The sequence below is a fragment of the Neodiprion pinetum genome, chromosome 3 (assembly GCF_021155775.2).
Source record: "Neodiprion pinetum isolate iyNeoPine1 chromosome 3, iyNeoPine1.2, whole genome shotgun sequence".
Classification (NCBI taxonomy): domain Eukaryota; kingdom Metazoa; phylum Arthropoda; class Insecta; order Hymenoptera; family Diprionidae; genus Neodiprion; species Neodiprion pinetum.
Window position 1 is genome coordinate 21,688,418 of NC_060234.1, and position 22,046 is coordinate 21,710,463.

The window sequence follows — 22,046 nt, forward strand, 5'->3', positions numbered from 1 at the left end:
TGTCTAATACAACGAGATAATCTTGATAAAAATAGCATCGAGTTGACGAATTTCACAAGTTTCGAATTCTCGGGAGATTCGGTATTTCGTTCTTCCGGATTCCGGTCCTTCTGCATTTTGCGGATCGAAATTTTGCTCCTTCTCAACTTTGATTTTCGACAAATAATTTTGTTCGTATTTTGACTGTTCGAAGTATTAGCAGCTCTGAATTTTTAATTTCGAAACTTTTATTTTTCTATATCTTCACATTCTGTACTTTGTCCATTCAGAATGCCGACTGTTCTGAAAATACTTTTTGGTTAAAAGAACGTTCAGTTGAATGAACTTTCGGGAAAACAGTTATACTACTGGGTGATTTATCGAAAATACCAATTTCAGTAGACTGATCATGCGTTATTTTAAAATTCATATCTCGAAAAGTTCGGGTTTTCGAGCTGTCGACTTTTTAGCCTTTCGGGATTTTTATCCCAACCCATTCTGAACAGAAATCCGATTAAAACGGATAGAAAATATCAATTATATGTATAGTCTGTCGGATATTTGGCATTCTAACCCATCTCAACCGGATAACGGAATTCATGTCTCCAATTCTTCTCCAAATAGTACGTCGTATAGTATCATCGAAATGGAAGTATTTCTGTGAATTTTAGTTGCTGATTTGAAGAATTGCCAAAAATATGCTTACTAAAAAATAACACTCTTTTTAATCTTGAACTTTTCAAATGTTCCTCACTATGTAAATATCCAGGTTTGTTCGTTGGAGGTCCAAACTTCTTCTCTACAAAGTCCATAAAATCTTTAATGGAGATGCGTGTGGATATCTCGTAGAGTTCCACTAGATATATGACAAGCGGACATTTGGATCTCTAATGTACTTTCATTTCTGTTGAAATGTATCTCTAATAAGGGGGTATTACATATCCATCATGCACGTCCATTAGAGGTGAATGTTCCGTATGAGTAAATTCCTCGTTAAACAATTGGCAAACGTGGATATTCAGATAGAAGATTTATTAAATTCAGAATTCACACATTCGTTTTTTACCAATATTTGAGAAGCTTAAGATTGAGAAAAATATTATTTTTCGTCATGGTAGGCGTAAAGTGGGATTTTACGCCCGCGAAGCGAACCGGATAAATCCCGTTTACCTCCCATTTACGAAAAACTTTGTTCGCACCGAGGGCGTAATACTTTACACCCTCGTGCGATGAAATCTTAATAGGGTGTAAAACTTTACGACCTAGGTACGCACTTAGCTATTTCAGAAAGTCGGATCTTTGACTGTTGACAGCTATAACTCGCAGAAGCATCTCGTTCTCTGTGATACTACGACGTAGTTTTTTGGAAAAAAATTGGAGGCATGATTTACGTTGACTGGTTGAGATAAGCTGGAATGCCCCATATACAGTATAACGTTCTATGAATTCCTGGATACTACCAAGGAGATGAGCGACAATTATCATTGTTCTGCAGCACTTCTGTACATGACATCGATTTCGCGTACTTCAAGGTTACAGGTAATGAATAGACAATTTATAGAGAATAAACCTCATTATCGTACAATGGGCTAAAAAATGTTCGCACTTTGAACACACTGAACTTGACCGAGTATACGACAAAGTAAAAAAACAAGCACGTGCGTCGTGATTTTATTTGATCTTCACATGGAAATTGACTTCTTTTATTGCCGTGTATGACATTGCAATCATACGTAGCGAACAATGTATAAATATTTCAAGCACATGGCTAAAATTTTAATATGATAATTTTTGCACTCTTTTTATCCGATGTATCACTTCAAGTGCCGGCAAATTCTCATCATTATTTTAGTGTACTATGTCGTGGTGACTGTATAGTCGTTTCATTATACGAGGGCCTCGTTACAGAGCCGCAAATGAAGTTTACGTAATTTTTTGATCATTTTATATAATAGATTTTACATGACCTGGGCTACCTTCAGACCGCAATCCGTTCAATGATTTCGTTTCGCTTTGAGGATTTCGTTATAACATCTAACAGCACCTTCGCGAATTTTTTCAAGCAAATTTTCAAGGCTCCGTTCCAGAGCTCCCTGGTAGAAAAATATTTCTGACTCACACTGTTTCAATTACAGATAAGATTGATGTTCGTGACCGTGTAGATATTCTACAGATTCAATTTAGTTGGGCGAGGGTCAGGTATGAAATGATGCAATTATAGCAACCAGTTATGTGTTTTCAAAATGATGTTTCGGCAGGACCCCGCCTAACATCTTCGGGTTTCTTTAATGTAAAATGAATCACAATTTTTACACGAGAATTTGTAGTGTTTACAAATTTACTAATGTACATAAATGCCACTGTTTATTGTTTAACCTTATTATTGAAACTAATGTGAAAAACTGAAGTGTTCAAAACTTACATATATCGACATTCCTAAACGTTTGCGATGTTTGTTACATGATGTTCGAGAAGGAAGTGACTACCCAACTGTCTATACTGACAGGACTGTTATCGTAAAAAATTACGTCAAAAAAACCAGTATATTTTCATTTAGATAAATATTTTTTCATCAGGGACGTCTCTAAGATGTCATTTGGTCGATTTTTTGAAGACTATTATTTTCTGTTGTATCAATTTCCTATCAAAAATTAACACAATGTAATATTATAGCTCAAATTTGTTGAGTCTCGAGGTCAAATGTATAAATCACTATTTATTCGTATCGATCTATAGGCTAGAAAATACTTGTAACATGGAAGCAACTAATTCTCAATTAATATAAGTATCTGAAATTACATAAATTAATAGATCTGAGATATTCGCTTGGGTTGATTAAACCCTGACATTCGGTACACTGAAAACAGGTATTTGGTGCTTCAGATTTTAATATTCATAAAGTGGCCGCTGTATTGTACTTTGAAAGTATAAAACTATCGAGAAAAGAAGAAACTTGGCAATTTCCGTGCAATAACCTCGTGATTGTAGGGGTACGTTAAATGGATAGATAGAAAACTGCATATTAATTTATCATCATGTTGACCAATTACATCAACCTCGATAAATTATATTATCAAGGCTTTTTACAACTGCAAAAGTATCATGAAAGAAGATACCTGCAAAAGTAAAATCATGCATCATATATATGGAGCATTCTATGACCTCTTGATGAAGACTTTACATCGATGTCTCAGATTAGCTTTAGAATTTTTCGTATGGAAGTACATGATTTCAGAGTGTTTCAGAAAGTATCATGGTTAATTGCCGCACAACATGAATGGTGCTATCAATATACAATGTGAATATTTTACACGCTTACTGTAATATAACGAACGACAGTTTAAGTATTGAAACACAGCCTGTTGCTCTTACTTCATTATATCCATCCTCGTTGGGAACAATATTCTAAATATTTTTTTATCATCCTGTCGCATATAGGTATACTTATACCTATAAGATGTTATACGTTATCAATATATATATATTCATAATATGCGAGCACACTTACGAATGATTGACGCGAAATATTCTGTCCACCTATTATATAATAAAAGTTCCGCATCACGTAATTTAACAAATAAGTCAACGAGGCTAACTTATCGTTGAATGTTTAGGCAACGATAGATTTTTCTGAGATAAGCATGACGTATAATGCATTTTAGCGATTTGAAATGATCTCGATATTTTGCGTGCCAGACAGGTACATACAAACGCTGATATGAAAACATTTTTGCAAATTTTCACACCTCACTATCCCAAATTCATGTCCAGATGTTTACAATTTAAAAATTTTTCTAACATGTACTTGAAATTTGAAAACTAAGAACTTTCTGTTGAAAGACCAGAATAGCGATAAATGGAAACAGACATCAAAATCATTAAATGAAATGTGTTTCTACTTTGTTATTTCAACAACTCGAAAACTATCAGACCAAGCGATTATAAAGTCTAATTGTAAGTCAACACAAGTCGTTTCGATTGAGACGGAAACAATCAAAATCCTTAATCCTTAATCCTTTCTCGAGTGATGATCATTTGAGTGTTCATTTTTTCATTGGATTTTGTTATTCGAACGTTTGGATAGCTGCTATTCTCATCAGATCCGAAATCTAATTAATTTTGGGTTACGAAGAGAGCAATTTCATCAAAATCCGTTCATTCGATCTTGAATAATCGGAGACGATTATCTAAACATCAAAACGTGGAGACTTATACCGAAAACTGAACCTTGCATTTTATGAGGGTAATTATAATAACATTGTCAGTTTCTTTTTTCCCTGAAAAAAGTAAAATAGCAAGTTAAACATTAACAATTTTGCAAAAAAAAAAAAAACGATTAAACAGAGCATTATGAAAATGTGAAAAAATTTCGAGAACATTTGTCTTAACATCTCAGTAATTTCTCTATGCAAATGTACGATCTGCAGGAAGCAGGAAAGGGTAGATGCGAGACACGATCTATGTTGCGTGGAATCTATAAGAATACGCAAGGATTATAGGTAGAATATAAGCAATCGCCAGCGGCTTACACAGAGTTCCTTGACTCGGCACCTGTAGGCCTACATGAAAGTGCAGAGAATAATTTTCTCGGGGCTACGCTCAACGTTGCCGATTCAAGGCGAGGCGCATGAACGAAGCGAGGTCCACAACTTGAACACGCTGAGGTCAACCGGACCACCGCGCCGTTCAGACGCCGTTAACGGCCGCAAGAAAGTAACGACCGCAGCGCACTCGGCGGGACCGGAAATAAGTGGGGCACGCGTAGGCTGTATTCCACCAGCATGAGCATCGGCGACCAAGCCGAAGGTCGCGGCGAGAAGAATCGGCGACTTGGTCAATTGCCGACCTTACTTTAGTTTGTTTTTTCAATTTTTTCACGCATCGCGTCGCGTTTTTACTCCTTCCGGAAAACTTTGCCGTTTATTAAATTTATCGATCGCCAATCAGAACACCGAACGAGAGGCATGCAGAGAGATTTGAATGGAAGATGAAATTTCCCTAGGGGTGTGTTCTGAAATTAGCCGCTAGGGATATATAGGCACAGGGTCGTTGTTTCTACTGTTTTACCGTCATCGGCACAAATGACGTTGCTGGAGATTTTTTTTTAAACAGCTTCCTTCTCTGTTACCAAACTTTTCATTTAAACGTTACGATCAATTTATCTTTAAAAATTCGTATGACAGAGACCGAACTAGCCACGAACTCAATGATGTAACACCAGGGTGTGCCAAGGAATTTTTTTTTTTTTTCAAACGCGCATCAAAATTTCGTTACAGCATCTCAAATAGTATATCTCATCCAAATATGAGCTCTTAATATTGATATTCAGACGTGCTTATTTTTTTTATTCCATTTTCCATTTAAATATGATTTGAAATATATCTGGCGGGTGTCCCAATGAAAATTTTTTGGACCCCCAAATAAGGACCATCCTGATGTATATAGGTAGCATCGACATATAGTATGGACTACGCTCAGGCGTCTAGAATATGACTGGTTAGGTATAGATGCGAGATTGTCGACTGATTTCGGAACGTATAGCCTGAGTCTAGACCTAATGTTTAAGACAAGCTATTTTCTAATCATAGCTTCAGTTGGCTCGGAGAGACGCATGGAATGCTAAACACCAATTAGAAACAAGGATTAGATAATTAAACTGAATTAAGCGGTGACTTGTGAAATCCCCGTATGAGGGCAAAGTAAACATTCTGTCTCTTTTCTAGACACTCTTATATGGGCTGCTTGCCTTTTGCGTCAATTTTCTGACACAAAACGACAGTCAGTGATTTTATTGGTCTATTTCGTTAGATCCGACCAATAAAATCGTGTCGAGTTGTGTCAGAAAATTGACGTGAAAGGAAAGCGGCTATGATTTCACTCGATTTGTTTCTTTCCGGAAAGAATCTTACCACCAAAGTTGAACCTTTCAATTAATCAACTAAGAAATTCCCTCCATTGTTTTCAGATATGACTGACTTTAATAAGGCTGGTGAATTTTGCAAAATTTATGACGCCCGGTGGCTTACAATGATAGGAATGTATCATACGCACGTACCGTTTTTATTTCCTTGATGCTGGAAACATTTTGCTTGCAAAAAGGATTACTAACGTGTAACACTAATTATTTAATTTTTCACTAGTTGAACGAATATATCATACAATAACAATTTTGGCTTGTAGCTACACAATGTGGTGATCTCTTAGACATGACTGATTGTTGCAAGCTGTTAGCAGTAATTAGAACTCGCTAAAGGCGCATGCAGGCTAGATGAGTCGATACGTAAAGTGTATAATTCTGTCTATATACCAATTCGACCGCAACGACCGTATTCAAGGATTGAAGGAGAAATAGTTTCAATAGAGACAGAATAACACATTTTGTGAAATGAATTTCATTTGCTTCATTTTGTTGAAATGTATATGGTCCCCAATTCACAAAACGAGCTGTAATTGTGACATCCCGATAAGATTACCAAGCCTTCCTATATAGCTATACAGAAATTTTATACCAATTAAGAATAAAAGAATGAAGTGAAAAGAAATATTAAAAACAATGGTAGTACCAATTATTATAAAATTTATTGCTACCGCCACGTATAGGATCGAATAAAAGCTATTGCGCGCGTTTTTTCGCAGCAGTGTTACGTATTGAAAGAACACCGTGTATTATTGCAGGTAGTAAAAATATGGCAATTATCATAAATATGTGTATTAAACTATGTATAAGTAACTGTACCGTAAAATTAGGTATGTAACAAGGTATTTTAACAAAATTAAATTTTGTTTTTTTCATCGTATACTGCAACCTTGAATTCGTTGAACCTCATCTGTAGCTTCGATTTGTTATTACGACTTCAGAGCACGTCTTGAACCGATTTTGAACATGGTTTTCATATTGAAACTTAATTGTATTGAATCTACGTAGATACGCGCGCAGTGATGGAAAGGAAACTCTCCAGGTTGAGACATTCGATCGCTAATATTTGCCTGAATGTGATGGAATGGAAACTCACGAAGTTGAGACATTCCATCACTGATGATTTGCCTGAAGTGACATCTAGAAATTTCTTTGACAAAAAAAAGACAAAAAAAACTTGACGGGCAGTTCAACTCGTATAAAGCCACTAATATCATGAAACTTAACAACCTAGTATCACGGAAAAGCGCAAATCCGAACCGGCGCCTAGTCACACGCACAATAAATGGTTGGTTAATTTGTGTGAAGTCAACATTTCTTCTAATGTCTCAGATGTCACGCAATTGGGCCCGAAATTTGGTTTACCCTTCCGCAATACAAATCTTTCAGTGAACAATCTAATCACTGATTTCGCATCGAATATCATGTCCATTTATAACGAGTCTCGCAATCAAGCGAGACTTGAATTTACCAACATGATAAAAAGCTTCAAAAACAAACCACCTATAAGGCTACACGACAAGTTATTAACAAGCCAGATTACGGAAACCAAACAGCTTCGTCCGGATAACCCTGATTTAATGTTTACCAAAGCCGATAAAGGGAACGTAACGGTTACCCTTCCTAAACAGTTGTACAAAAAGAGGTACTTGAACAACTTTCGGATGTCAATACTTATGAGATTGTCAAACATGAATTAACGAGTACTTTTCGAAGAGAGGTCAGTAAGTTAGGTGCGAAGTCGTTGCATAAAAAGTATATTTCCAAACAAACCAAACGTTCCACTGGAAAGAGTGACAGCATACAGCCTAGAGCTCATGGGTTGCCAAAAATACATAAAGAGAAATGTCCGAAGCATATAATTAAACAGTTAAATGTGTCTCACAATGTTTGTTTCCGTGCTAAGATTTTCAAATTCAACAATGTCAACTATGCACAGGCTTTCGGTCTACACATGGGTTCGGTATTTTTAACAGCCACCCCTGACTAGAACTTACTACTGGGGTAGAGTCGGACGAATATTACTTTTCTCGACGTTCGGGTCGTTAATAACAATTCTAACATCTCAACAGATCGGCATCATAAGTAATCTTGGTCACACAGGTACCTAAACTTCCCTCCTCACCACCCTAGGTCATGTAAGATTGGAACAATCAAGTGTTTGGTAGACAGAGCGATTAGACTGTCGAGCTTGTAGTTCCACCAAAGTAAACCTCATACTTATTTACAACGTGTTGCACCAGAACGGCTACCCATATCGCCTCTTAAACCAACAAATCCACCAAAAGTATAACTCAATTTTATCTCAAGCATATTCCAACAACAATGGGGTTGTTAACCCGGTCGACATTCCCAGAACTTTCGTTGCGTTGCCGTATGTGGTTGGCCTATTTGAACATTTAAATAGGATTTTCAAAAAGTATAACGTGCAATTTGTGGGAAGAAATTGTCATGATCTCAGTTGTCTTTGACTCTGGAAAGGACAAAAATTCCTCGAGAAAAACATTCCAGTGCAATCTACAAAGTTCCGTGCAACAATTGCAATAAAGGGTATATAGGACAAACTGGCAGGCAGTTGCATACACGCAACAATGAACACAAACGCAATATTCTGGATAGTGAGGACAGGCATACTGTTCTCACTAAACACATGATCGACGCGGACCATTTGTTCAATTATGATAAGGTTGCTATTTTGAGTGAGGAGCCTTCGTATTATAAGAAATTACTTCGAGAAATGTGCCATATTATAGAACACACGAATTGTGTCAATATGCGTCAAGATGTTGAGCATTTGAGCAACATTTACGTATCCGTTATCAACAGGCAAGGTTGACCACTTACTTTACCAAACGGTTGTTCTCGATCGCGCGTACGATTTTCCTATTTTTACGATTTCATATGATTTGTGTGGATTTAGCTTTTTTACAGTAGAGAATTATTTTTATATATTTTAGTTGAAGAAATGAACGACACGTTATTTATTGCTTTTGTTCCATTTACAACGGTGACCTAAACTCTTGCAGTTGCTATCTTTTTTATCGTTATTACACTACAGTGAATATCGTGAACGCTAAAAGTACCAAAGAACAATTAGGTTGATCTTACATTGCTAACAACATATCGACACCTTTTGGGATCACTGGTTCAAGCGGGTGGCGATAAATTCGCCATGCTTGCTAATTATTTCGGAGCCGACATTTGCCTAATCAAGAAATGGTGTGTTTTTTATCTCACGTTTTTGGCTCCTTTTCACACTCAATGCTTTATAAGGAGTCGGTGGGAGCATAGAATTGCTATTTAGCACTCGCTTTTATCAGAATGGTCTGTTTATTAGTCTAGTCCATGTAAATAATTGTTAACTTTTCACATGTGTTTTCACATCGGACAGGTTAAGGCCTGCTTTGGAAAAATTAAACATTTAATATCAGTTAATTATAGTATTGTGTTTACACACCGTACGTTTGATTGACAGACGTCTCAATAAATTAATTATCGTTCTGAAGAGATCTCACACTCGGGCCGAAACGTCAGAACCTTGTCGTTTTCACTAACCCATACATCTAAAAGTCTGTCTATTCTTTACAATTAATTTCGCACTTTCGTTGGGCACTTGGTTGTACGATACAGAAAATTTGAATATAATTAAAGAGTCGTATACAATCGAGTATTACAGATAGCGAGATAAAATATAATTAGAGCATATATTTATGTATTAAACGTATGAATTCGTAATCACTTTACGAGGTGGTATATTCACGCTAATTTCCAGCATGGGATTAATCGAATCGAAATAACGAAGGTGTAGTACGAACAACTGTTCATGCCCGAGGCGAAGAAGTATATTTTTTGTTCATTCTCTAGTATGCTTGTCAACATTTCCGGTTGGCTACATCAGTTTGGAAATTGTAGCCTCTTTGCTTGAAGGCACCAGTTAGAATGATATTCGTGTATTACGTTCGGGAACAGGTGCAATACGATTGGAAATAAAATTACTAAATTTTAAATCGTCAAAATATGAATACAATAAAAAAATGAGAAAAAACTATTCAGGCATTACATCGTAAGTAATTATTCCCTCAACCCCGCAAAGCTTCGAAAACGTTTTATCATGCAAATAATACCGATTTACGTGTACTTGAAACGCGACCACCGCTAATTATATAATCACGTGGAGGAACAATGATAATCATATGATGTGAATAAACGACAATAATAACAATCAATCAGGCGTATTCAAGATCTGAAACGATCGTAATTTATACAATATATGTATTTACAGCCATGGAGAGTAGGTGCTATATCTCTATACAGATAGCGCTGTGTTTTGAAAGATTCAAATTATACCTGATCGCAACACGAGTCACTAATACGTTCACCCAGATACGATAAAATATGATATCTATCATCGCATATAAAACAGGTTGAATAAATGATCCATTATTTATCACCCAGTTTGGCCAGCCTTGGGTGATTAGGTTTTATCCAGGTCCGATAAACGATCGCATTTTTATACGCGTCTAAATCGTCGGTGTAATCCATACATCTCGTGGGTGTAAACGGATGTACCGCTATAGACATGGCATGCCCATAATACGTAACATAAAATAAGTAAACGATCGATGTACATATACCTACATACGTATATACTATAGATATATATATATATATATATATATATATATATATATATATATATATTGTACGTATACACACTAGGTACATTACTTACTAGTACCTATAACTCAAAGTTGGGCTACTGAATTTAAAAAGAGATCAGTGCGCTCGGCGGGACCACCTCTGCACCTTCGACACACAGAGAGCTGTGTTATAAATTCATATCGGCGGGTATATTTTACTTACATTATACGATATTTCGTTATGGCCGAAGGTTTAAAAAATCGTGAGAAATTTTTTTTCCACACGAAGCAAACAATATTTAATTTTTACATAACTGAACTCGCGACACGTATATATATATATATACAATATATAACAATTTGTATTGCAGTGATATCGATGATCAAGTATTATGATTAATAATAAACTAAAAATATTGAATTATAATCGAGAGAACTTTGAACTGACACGAAAAGACTAATTAATTTCAACGATATCTGGACGCGTTGCAAAGGTGAGGAAAAGTTACCTTGCAGTGAATATTGAAATGCATCGAAAGAATTTGAATCGGTATTTTTTTTTTTTTTTCCTCTACTGAAGAATAAAAACTGCAACTTTTTTCGTTATATCTAGCGTCAATTTTCTTGTTCGTTTTAGAATTGTTTGGACATTGAGTCACAAGCGTAACAAGAATATTCGACAAGTGAAAAATTTTCGATAACATATTCCTAACTTCGTAGATACACCTTGTATAATACAACTGACAGATGAGTTCAGTTGTCGTCGAAATTTAACATTTTTCGTGATCAAAGCAGTAAAATACGTTCGAAGCTTGTCAATACAGCGTCTTTCTCGGTCGTCGCGTTCAACGGAGTCAATATCATGACCGAGCCAAAGTATGAATGATCGCAAGTGAAAATTTTATAGACGGACAACCATCGGATTGAAACATTGTTTTTTTCTACGAATTGGAAGTGTGGAGCTCTAGGGCTTATACAAACTTTATATTTTGCCGCGATCAAGTTCTGTCTCAGCTTTCTTCATAATTATAAACATAGGTTGAGAAACGTCGTTGATTTCTTTACTAGTCGAAATTTTAAACGTGACTTAAAAACTATTCCGACGTCTGTTTTTATTCTGTCAGACTGCAGATGTATACATTATGCAATCTACAATAGAATGGCAAAAAGGCAAGAAATTAACGAATCTCTCTCATACTCGTCAGGAACGTTACACGTTAGATACAAGCATTAAAATTTGTAGGTGCGTACAAGAGAACTCGATTTTCCATGAGTGACACAACTCGAATGATTGCGGGATGAATAATTTATTTCAATATTTAACTACCCACGTCCAACCAAAGTTACAGGATTACGTAACCAAATACCGTATACGAATGTGCCCAGTTATGGCTAATACCTGACACTGGAAACGGCCCATAAATCTTCCATTAGATGTTACCTAAACAATGTCAACTCGCATACGTGTATAATCTTATTTGTGTAATAATCTTACGTATACGTTTGTACGCATACCAACTCATTTCACAAGCACTCAATGGTATAAACACAAATACAACATTCGAAGTATGCATTCCACCGCTTATCAGTTACTTCGTGATCTTATCAAAAGAGCAAAAGGTGTTAAAAATTGTGTAATGAGATTGCAAATCGAATAAAAAATAGAGAAAATAACTCAATCAAAATGATTAGATCCTACACACGCAAACGTGATTAAACGATTAAAGTTTTATGGATCGATGTAAGGAATGGCACGCGACGAACTAGATAAGATCTCAACGAGTCTTGATAAGCGAGGAATATCTTTATAAATTTAATTATTTGGTTATTTGGTTGGTTAGTGATCGTGTAACTTCTGAATGACTTGACCGATCGAGGTCATATTTATACAGTATATTTGTATTGTTGAGACGATGTTTCATAGCTATGTTAAGATCCGATAGGTGGTAATTGTTAACTTATTTTGCATATTGTTAATACATTATCGCTAACATACAGGAAAGGGCCGGACAACGACTGCCAGGCCAGCCAGTAATTTACATTAGTCTTTATAATCCTTCTTCACGTCAAAATCGATTCGTTGGCTTAAGTTAAGGATATATGTAACAAGAGGATAAACCACTCCTTATAGTATGCTTTTTTCTTCTTCTTTTTCGGCGACATAACGCGTATTATCGCATAAGATATGAAAAATGTCTCGAAGCCATACGCGAATTCCGATGGTTATTGTAACTTTTTTTTTTAACTTCATTTGTATGATATATATTGTGTCATACTGTCATTCGTTAATGCATGTATCTTAAACATATAATCGGTTTTATACGCCTCGATTTAAAGCGGCATATTACGCTTGCTTAAATTAAACGTACAATAAGGTAAAACTGTTTTTTATATTCTATTCGATAGTCGCCGTATACGGTGTCACTTTTACAGAGGTAGAGAAAGACTTACGCGTATGTTTCGTAGAGCGACATCACATATTCGTAATTACTGCTTCTTCATGGCTGAATACAGATACGAGTATGCTTCGTTCAAAAATCATGGTCTAGACTAAACATTGGTTGCTGTTCTGTCTTTTTTTTCTTTGCTTTCTTCAATCAAGTGAGGAATCGTTGCGCAATATTCGACGTGGATAGTATTTAGCGTAAACAATATCTCCAGACTGCTGTTTATTTTTGGATTTTTCTTTCTTACAGATTAATTGAATTAATTGACACCGTATGGAGAAAGAAACGTTAACCTACGCGTCGTCACGTTACAAATTGCTGCAATCAATCGTTTCTCTTTCATTTTATTAACCATATTTACTTTCTGGGAAAGAACCTTTAAGCCGTCTGACCATACTTCTTATCATCAATTTTGCTGCGGATTTTCCGATTAGAATATTAATTTTGAGAAGGATGCAATAAATAGAATTTGCCTTTACATGCACAAGTGAATGGAACGCGATAAGTATGTCCAGATATCACTTTGATCTTTAGAGTTTTAGTGTCCCGCTGATAGTACAAACTCCGGCCAAAAATATATACCGTCATCTGTTATTCGAAATTGTTTATATGAAAGATAACGTGTAAACGAATGAATTTCGACTAGGCTTCCTAGTTATAACTTGTCCAGGGGACTAATAAACTTGAGAAATTTTGTCCTAACAATTTTTTACTTCCCCTTCTTCTTAGAAAGAAAAACCCGTCGGAATTTATGGCCAGTCCCTTGAACCGTATACTGTACGGATTTTTCTTTATATCAAAGCCATCGATAATATAATTGAAATGGTTTGAAATGGCTTTTATGCATTGAATATTCAAATAATAACAACAACAATAATGGAATAACGACGACTAATTATTAAAAATATCAATACATTGTACAGCTATTTACGATAGCGAAATTGTTAAAGGTATTTCTTGGATGATTATGACTTTTTTTACACATAGCCTATATCTCTAATTTCCTAACAAGAAATCCTAGCTAGGTCGACCCTTCTGATTTTGATCTAATTCATATATGTTGTAGTGCATCGAAGACTAAGAGACACGTATATTTTTTTATCTGTTAATAAACGGTTTAGAGAGGTGAAGACGCCCCTCAAGAACAGCCACCCAATGGGGTGATTTCTTGATACGCTTGATGGATTTGAATGAAACCAATACTGAAGTATTTTATCAATGAATAGAAACATTTCAGCGTAGGAAAAAAAATACTAGATTAGAAAAAAACGAAACACAAATTTTGTGAAATTTATTTGATAGCTATTCTTTCAAACCGCATTCTACAAAATTCAGATTTTCCGAAGAAATGACACCAATTTTTAGAGAAACGAAAATAACAATGAATTTTCGTTCTGCGGAACCTGAAAGTACACGGTTTTTCGTTAATAAGCGAATTTCTCAAAGGTAGAAACTACTCCCATGAAAAAACTTCCATTCGTTTCCGAAAATTCGAACATTTTTACATAAAAAATGTTTTTTCCGTTTTTTCTTGCAAGTCACAACCGTAGGTTTGCAATAGTATATTTTATAACAAGAAGGCAAACTCTGTCTTTTCCAGCCGAGCGACAGTTTGCAATATGAGTCGTAGGTGAGCCGAAGACGAATGCCGCAAATACGCGAGACAAAAGATCGTTGCCTCCTAATTAGACACCATTCTTTGCATATGAAGAGTACGTTATGCGTTTTTTTACGAAGCATGAAATCAAGGTTAAGGTCGCGTAATGTCAAATTTGTTTGCGACTGCGCATTCACGGAATACAGAAAAGACCACTTTCAACTCCTAGGGAGCTAGAAGTGGTCTTTTCTGTACTACGCGCATGCGCATTCGTAGAATCTGCCGTCATGGAAACTGGTAGTTTATGTGCGGAAAACATACTTGCCTTGTATAAAATCATTTAACAAAGTCTAAAGCAAGTCGAAATTAAGAATAATTTTTCTCTTAAAGACGAATAGAGAGAAAGGACTAATTAATATCTTTAAGATTATAACCTCTCATGTGCGAGAATAAGATATGAGAATATCAGACAAGTTTCTGTTCTGCCACTGAATCCATGGGTCACATTTGGAGGCAACGCCTATATATTACAGTCGGGTACCAGTGAAAACACTTTCGTTCGATACTGAAACCTGTTGAGCATTGAAATCGATTTAAAGACACGCGGTGATACCGCAGAACACATCGACCTGCTTAAAACCACCATATCGTGTTTTTACTTTTAATTTTGTTTCTTTCCAATATGCAGTATTGTGAAATCTATCATAAGAACAAACATCTTTGCCTCCAATTCCTCAGGACATTATGTATGTACGCATGACATAACAGATTTGGAAAAATTTTACGTGAAAGAAATTAAAAATGAATTTATGAGTCTACATGCAGATTTGGATTCATGATCAAAAAACTTGTAAAAACTACCTTGCATGTTCCATTAATGCAACAGAAAAGATTCTTAGTAAAGGTAATTGCAAAAGCAGGTTTTCTTCAACGCTGGGGCGTCAAATTTCTTCTGTCTATGTAATATTTTTACATACCTATCTTAATTCTCCTTTTCAAACATTCTGAACAGTTCACCGTCATTCAGAAATACTGGACCTAGTTTTTTTATTTTGCACTGCGAATAAAACGACGAAAGTCATTTCGATAAGTTTTTTTTTTTTTTTCCGATACCGCACTGAAACTCGATCGTAAAATTGGTTTAGCGCATTTGATATCGCAAATCCACGTAGCTGTTACGAATATTATGATACGTTGATCTTACTTAAATCGAATAATAGAGAAAGTTCTTGTCAACAGAATTTTTATTTGCGAATTTTATAAATTTTATTATTCATCTACGTGCAGCTTTTACGAATATGATAAAATATTGAACTTCTTCAATTCGAATGAAATAGAAAGTTCTTGTCAACATATGTATCCGTAGAAAATTCCACTAGCACAGTAAAACTTGTCTGTGGATGTAAAGCGAACTGTACAGGTATAATAAGCCTGGAGCATATCGGCACTATTAATGCCTCATCCATTTCACCATACACACATCAATGTATGTGGTATGTATTATGTACATGTTGCGAACCCCCCATTCATATTACCTACGCCCCGAGGCCATCGCCAATATCACATCTTACTATAACAGCTTGCTATCCACTTGTGGAACGTCAGTTGTTCCGTCGCGTTCTGCCACCTCAAGAGTTGGTGGAAAGAGAAAATCTTTCGTGCAAATTATTGTTACAAGAAAATTTACATGAATGAAAGAAGAAAAAAAAAAAAAGAATGCACCGTTACTCTAATAAGAATCAATCATTGATGATAAATTTTTTTTTTCGCTATTTCGAAACAATATAAACGACTTTAAATCGATCCAAGTTATGCGAAGTTTCAGAGAATACCGTAACTGAATTCCAAGTTGGATTGACAATCGGTTTTGTTTTCTTATCGCACCTTGTAAAGTGTAAGATTTGAATTGTGTCAGTGTGTCCGTGCCTCGTATGCGAAGAAGAAGGATATAAACAGTATAATCATATCGGAAAGAAGTATGTACCAGAATAGCACGTGTGCTAAATAAGAAACAAATATAATCTGAATGATAATAATTGAAGATAAAACCAAAGTATGTAACATGTTTTCGATCTTGTACCAACGTGTATAAATATATGCAGCTATTTTATGCAGGAAAAAAATAATCACTGTCAAACTGACTGAAATCAATCGAAAAATAAGCTAAAGTACCGACACAATTTGATGTCAAAATTACAGCCGCGCAAATGCAGTATGCATAAAAATATATCACACGACAATTATCGCACAAATTGCACCAACTAGAAATGCGTCGGTGTGGTAAGCATAACAAGACATTATTTTTCACCTTTAACTTCTATCTCTACTTCCCCGAGTAGATGACAACTCGTTAGTAAAACAATGAACCGTATGTTACGCATTCCTCGTACGTACCAGACGGAGTCGCGGTTATTGTTGTAACATTATGCTTCGTCGGTTTGAGAAAATGCCTGGATAGATAAGAGATATCTTAAATATATGGGGGGACGGCTTGTCAGAGGGTTACCCTCTGGCGGAGTGCTTGGAGGTGGGGAGGAGTGGCCGATTTAAAACCAACCGAGGACTTGCGAATGCAGCACAGTTCGCACGTGTCAATCTTGGTATTGGCACTAGTTCATTAAATAGTCTATTTTTTTTTTTCGTTTGTTTGCTTGTTTTTATTTATTTATTATTTCACAAAATTTTATTTCATTTTCAATTGTTCGTCTTTTTCGCAGTAGTTGTTTGAAAAAAAAAGTAAAACAAAATTGCTACGTACATAATTGCGCAGAGTATAAGGTGCGACCTGCAGGCACCGCTCGACAAACGTCGAAGTTTCAACCCTCGCCTACCACCCGTAAACATCTACTGTACTCATAATTCGGACAAGTACCCCAATCCTGCGTGATAATAAACTGTGAGTAAACAAATGCGGTTACAAGTATAAAAAATTCTACGTGGTTGCAATATTCACTACACTGCACTTGAGTATTACGTGACTAAAAATAAAAAGGAAAAAATTGAAATGTAAAGGGACCAGCGCACATAAATAATTATCGTATAACAGTGTACAATAGCCGTAGGCTAGGCTGCTCAAATCGTAAGTACGGACACGTTTTTTTTCATGTTCTTTTTTTTTGTCGCGAGTTTTTACATCTATTTATTTATTTATTTATTTTATTTATGCTTTAGCTATGTGTACAAGTGCCTGGATATAATTTATACACTGGATATTTAGCCTGGGGTTGAATTCTCAATCGCAAATAGCGCGTTGAACTTATTCTTTTTCTCTGTCTTCTTTTTTTCTCTATTTCTAAGAAGCAGAACAAGCGAGTGGTACCTACACACATGTCCTAATAAGGCACAACTTCATTACCACTATTCGTCATTACGTAAATTTCACGAGCTTCATCCAACATCATTATTACTATTATTAAATTTTGATTTTGTTTTATTTTGTACTCTAAAAAACTTGGAATTTTCAAACATCATTGTAGGTAATTTACATATCGTGCTTCGGCGTACATCCGTGTATATTAGGCATTAGTTATACACGCAAATATTATAATACCACGATATGGTGTTTCGGTATATTGCAGACATGAGGTTAAAAAACGAAACGGTAGTCACCGCGATGCCGACCTCGAGATTTGATTTTTGTTTTCATTTTTTTTTTTTATTGTTTATCTTTGCTTCCCCATTTATATACCTATGTATATGTAAAGAAATCATTGCCTTCCCCTCCACCTAGTTAATCCCACCCCCCCCCCCCCTCCCCCTTCCTCCACCGATCGACAGGTGTATAAGCCATTAACCTGTAAATGCGTAACCTTCATGCCCTATAGGCACTGCGTAACAGCGGCGAGATCAAAGGTCGAAATGTGAAAAAGTTGAAGGCATATTATTTATCTACTTTCTTTTTTTAGTTCAAGTACACGCTCTGTCCGTCAATATACTTTTTTTTTTTTAAGTAACAAGGATGAGAGTGAACGTATAAAAAAAAGGGAAACCTATGTAGTATAAGAAAAATGAGAACGCATTTTACTCTGCAGCTATCGTTTTTCATGAATTAAAAACGTTGAAATATTATAATTTTCAATCTGTTGGAATTATGGCTCACAGTTAACGTAAGCCAACCGGAAATCCGGTCAATCCAGTCGCAAATTAGTCCACATCGGTTTATTTTTCTTTAATTGGTTTATTTTAGCTAATCAACATTCTTCTATATGACGAAATATTTGATTTCTGTCTGTATTTGGTGTATATTTAATTGCAGATTTGGATTCTTTGCTAGACTAATGATATTGTTACGGTGCTGCCGATGGTTATTCGTTGATATACGCAGTTTACACAATAGTGCAGTACAGCAAATCAGTTTTTTTGTTGTTCTTTCATAAAATCGGTAATCAACAGTCGCATATAATAAAGCGAGGGACAAAAGTATTCGTACGGTGGATAAATTTAAATAAAATGAGGAATAATTTTTTTAATTAACTTATTTATTCAAGAGTGTGCTGTTTTGTTTCATGCCTGCACGACACTGATGTAAACAAACTCGTACAATCGGACTTGCCATCCTACGATGCGTGGACAAGTCGCCGTTATGGCAAGGACAAAAGTATTGGTGGAATATATGTACGAATTCTTTTGTCCCTCGCTGTAGATAAAAACATATAATTGAAAGCTGTTAACAAATTTTTCTTCCCCTACACATCGTCGCGTAGATCCCGGCCGTTGAAACGTTACACGCGCAGTAGGTACATACATATTGACGCAACGCAAAAAATATAAAATAGGTACACATATACCCATGTGATTTGTGTTTGTGCAAAATTCATGTATGTACGTACGTATTTGTGCATATACAATATAATACTCGTACCCAGCGGGTAAGTTACGTAACTTCAAGCAATTACGGGGGTAGGTAATTGTAGCAAAAAACGGAAGTAGTTGGCGTGCTTATGCCAATGATTGTATTTTTCCTAAGTCTCGATGTGTTATAGGCGTCGTTCAATTTCCGGCGCATACGTAGACTGCACACAACGTTAATGTGTATCAATTGCGTCGTGCAACTGTTTTTTTTTTTTTTTTTTGTTTCTTTCAATTTGTTTTGCACTATTTTTTGTCTGTTACTTTTCGCGCTCCCTATAGTTACAAAGAATTTCGCGTTTAATCTAGTCAATCTGATAAAAATATCGATAGTCTACTTTTCATATAACACAAAATATTAATGCGATTACGTTTACTTTAATGTATGCATACTTTTTTAGTAGTCTAGTAGTATTGTACTAGCAGTAGTAGTAGTGCCAACTCTATTTACATATATCCCTAAATATATACTGCGACGTACACGTGCAAGTGTAATACACCTATATAAATATGCACTGACAGACATTAAGGGATATTTCAAAACAGGTATAAATATACATATGAATATTTAAATTACAATATACCTATAAAAGATAATACATTGGTAATTTGTAATACCTTTAATACACAGTTGTTTAGTTATATTTCGCATAAAGCCAATATTATTGCGATATTATCCTTTGCGTATCTTTATATCGACCACCTATGCGATTATAGTCATATATACAATGAGGGACAAAAGTATTCGTACAGTGGGTAAATTTATACAAAATAAGGAATAATTTTTTTTAAGTAACTCTTTTATTCAAGCATTTGCTGTTTTATTTCATGCCTGGACACTAACGTAAACAAGCACGTAGAAACGGACTTGTTATCTTATGTTGCGTAGACAAGCCGCCGTTATGACAAGAACAAAGGTATTTGTACACTATAAATACGAATACTTTTATCCCTCGCTGTATATACCTACACGTGTACTTACTTCTATCCGCATGTGTGTAGATGCTTATTGTATGTATAGCATCAAATTATCTCACACAATGCATACGAATACATTTTTGTCCTACTTTTTTTTTTACTTTTGAACAGAGTAGCAAATCAATATCCACTGAGATATAGGGTACCCGCGACATTATATCAAGTGTGATAATACTGATATCAGACTGCAATGAGCAAATTTATCGACGTTATGTATACACTTATGTACCTATATATTACGACTTCCGTCAATAGTGATATGGCATAAACTACTGAACCACGAAGGACAATCATGTCTTCAACCACGAATTGAATCTATTCTCGTCGAATGACCTCAATTACCCACTTCTCCCTTCGTAGAAAAAGCAACCTCTGCACTGACCTGGCATAAATTAAAGGAGTGAACGTGATAAAAAAAATTAAATATACATAAATGTATATATAACTATAATAATTTTACTTCCGAAAAATAGGAAAAAAAAATTGGTGAAATAAAACAATCGAATTCGAGAAGAACGGGTGCGGATTGCTAAAATTGTATTCTTAAAACTGTAAGATCTTCGTACGGTCTAAATTTACTCGCCGAAAATACTCTCTGTAATGAAAAATTATTTTTCCACGCTGCAACACAAAACATTTCAACAATAATGTGATATAATTAGTTTGCAGAATATTTTCCGCAGATTGCAATAGTATGTTTATACAATATTCCCGGCTCATATTGATACATATGAAATTTATTTGCGAAATACCTCATCGCATTCAATTATTTCCAATAAAATACTGGCGTTGTAACTGAACATAAATATTTGTCATCAATAATATACAGTCCTCGGTCATAGCACGTTCTACTTAATCAATACTGGTGAATCGATATTTCAGCAAATTGGATTATCCACTGTGACTCGGATACTTTATTATTATCAATTATTTTGCGGCACTGAGAATAGTAAGGGGAGCTTCATGTTGGTCTCATACGTACAGACTGATCTTTGATCGAAGTATTTTGGAGCATTACCAGATTTTATGCACACCCGTGGACAGTAGCGTCAATGATCATTATTGACTATAATATTGTGTAGGGGATTGACAATGACAGTACCGTATACAGATATATTGCAAAGTATTAATATTTTCACGTTGTTTCTTTTTTCAATATGTTCTTACGGTGTGTATGGGTAAATTTCAATAAACTATCATCACTACAAAAAGCGAAATTAAAGTGTAATGTAATTTTACACACAGGACGGAAAACGTTTCCTAACGATAAGTATCGTATTTTTATGCAGGAATATGACATTACGATACTGCTGTTATATAACGATGAAATACGATTGGAAATTAGACAAGTTCTACAGACAGCTCCTGACGAATGGCTCACCTTATCAACTGGGCTGCTTTCGAAATTGCAGAAGGTTGGATTTTCAACTGATATCACTTTATGATTTAATCAAATAAGAGACCGAGATGATGATATCGCAACTTCATAAATCCTGCAATCTTTCGACCGTGTAAAGGTTCCATACAAAAGTCAACCGATATTGTGAATTTTCAAAATTGATTGTTTCGTTAATAACGAATAATCCGCTGCATGGGAAAGGAATTTGTCAATCAGGTTTTGCAATTTATTTAATACTACT

The 22,046-nt window shown here is 35.4% G+C and overlaps 1 protein-coding gene across 1 annotated transcript in view; it reads left to right on the forward strand.

The window, feature by feature from the left end:
* LOC124215477 (facilitated trehalose transporter Tret1-like) overlaps positions 1-22,046 on the forward strand; it is a 32,312-nt gene that overhangs the window by 1,731 nt on the left and 8,535 nt on the right. The gene's annotated exons all lie outside the window — the stretch shown is intronic.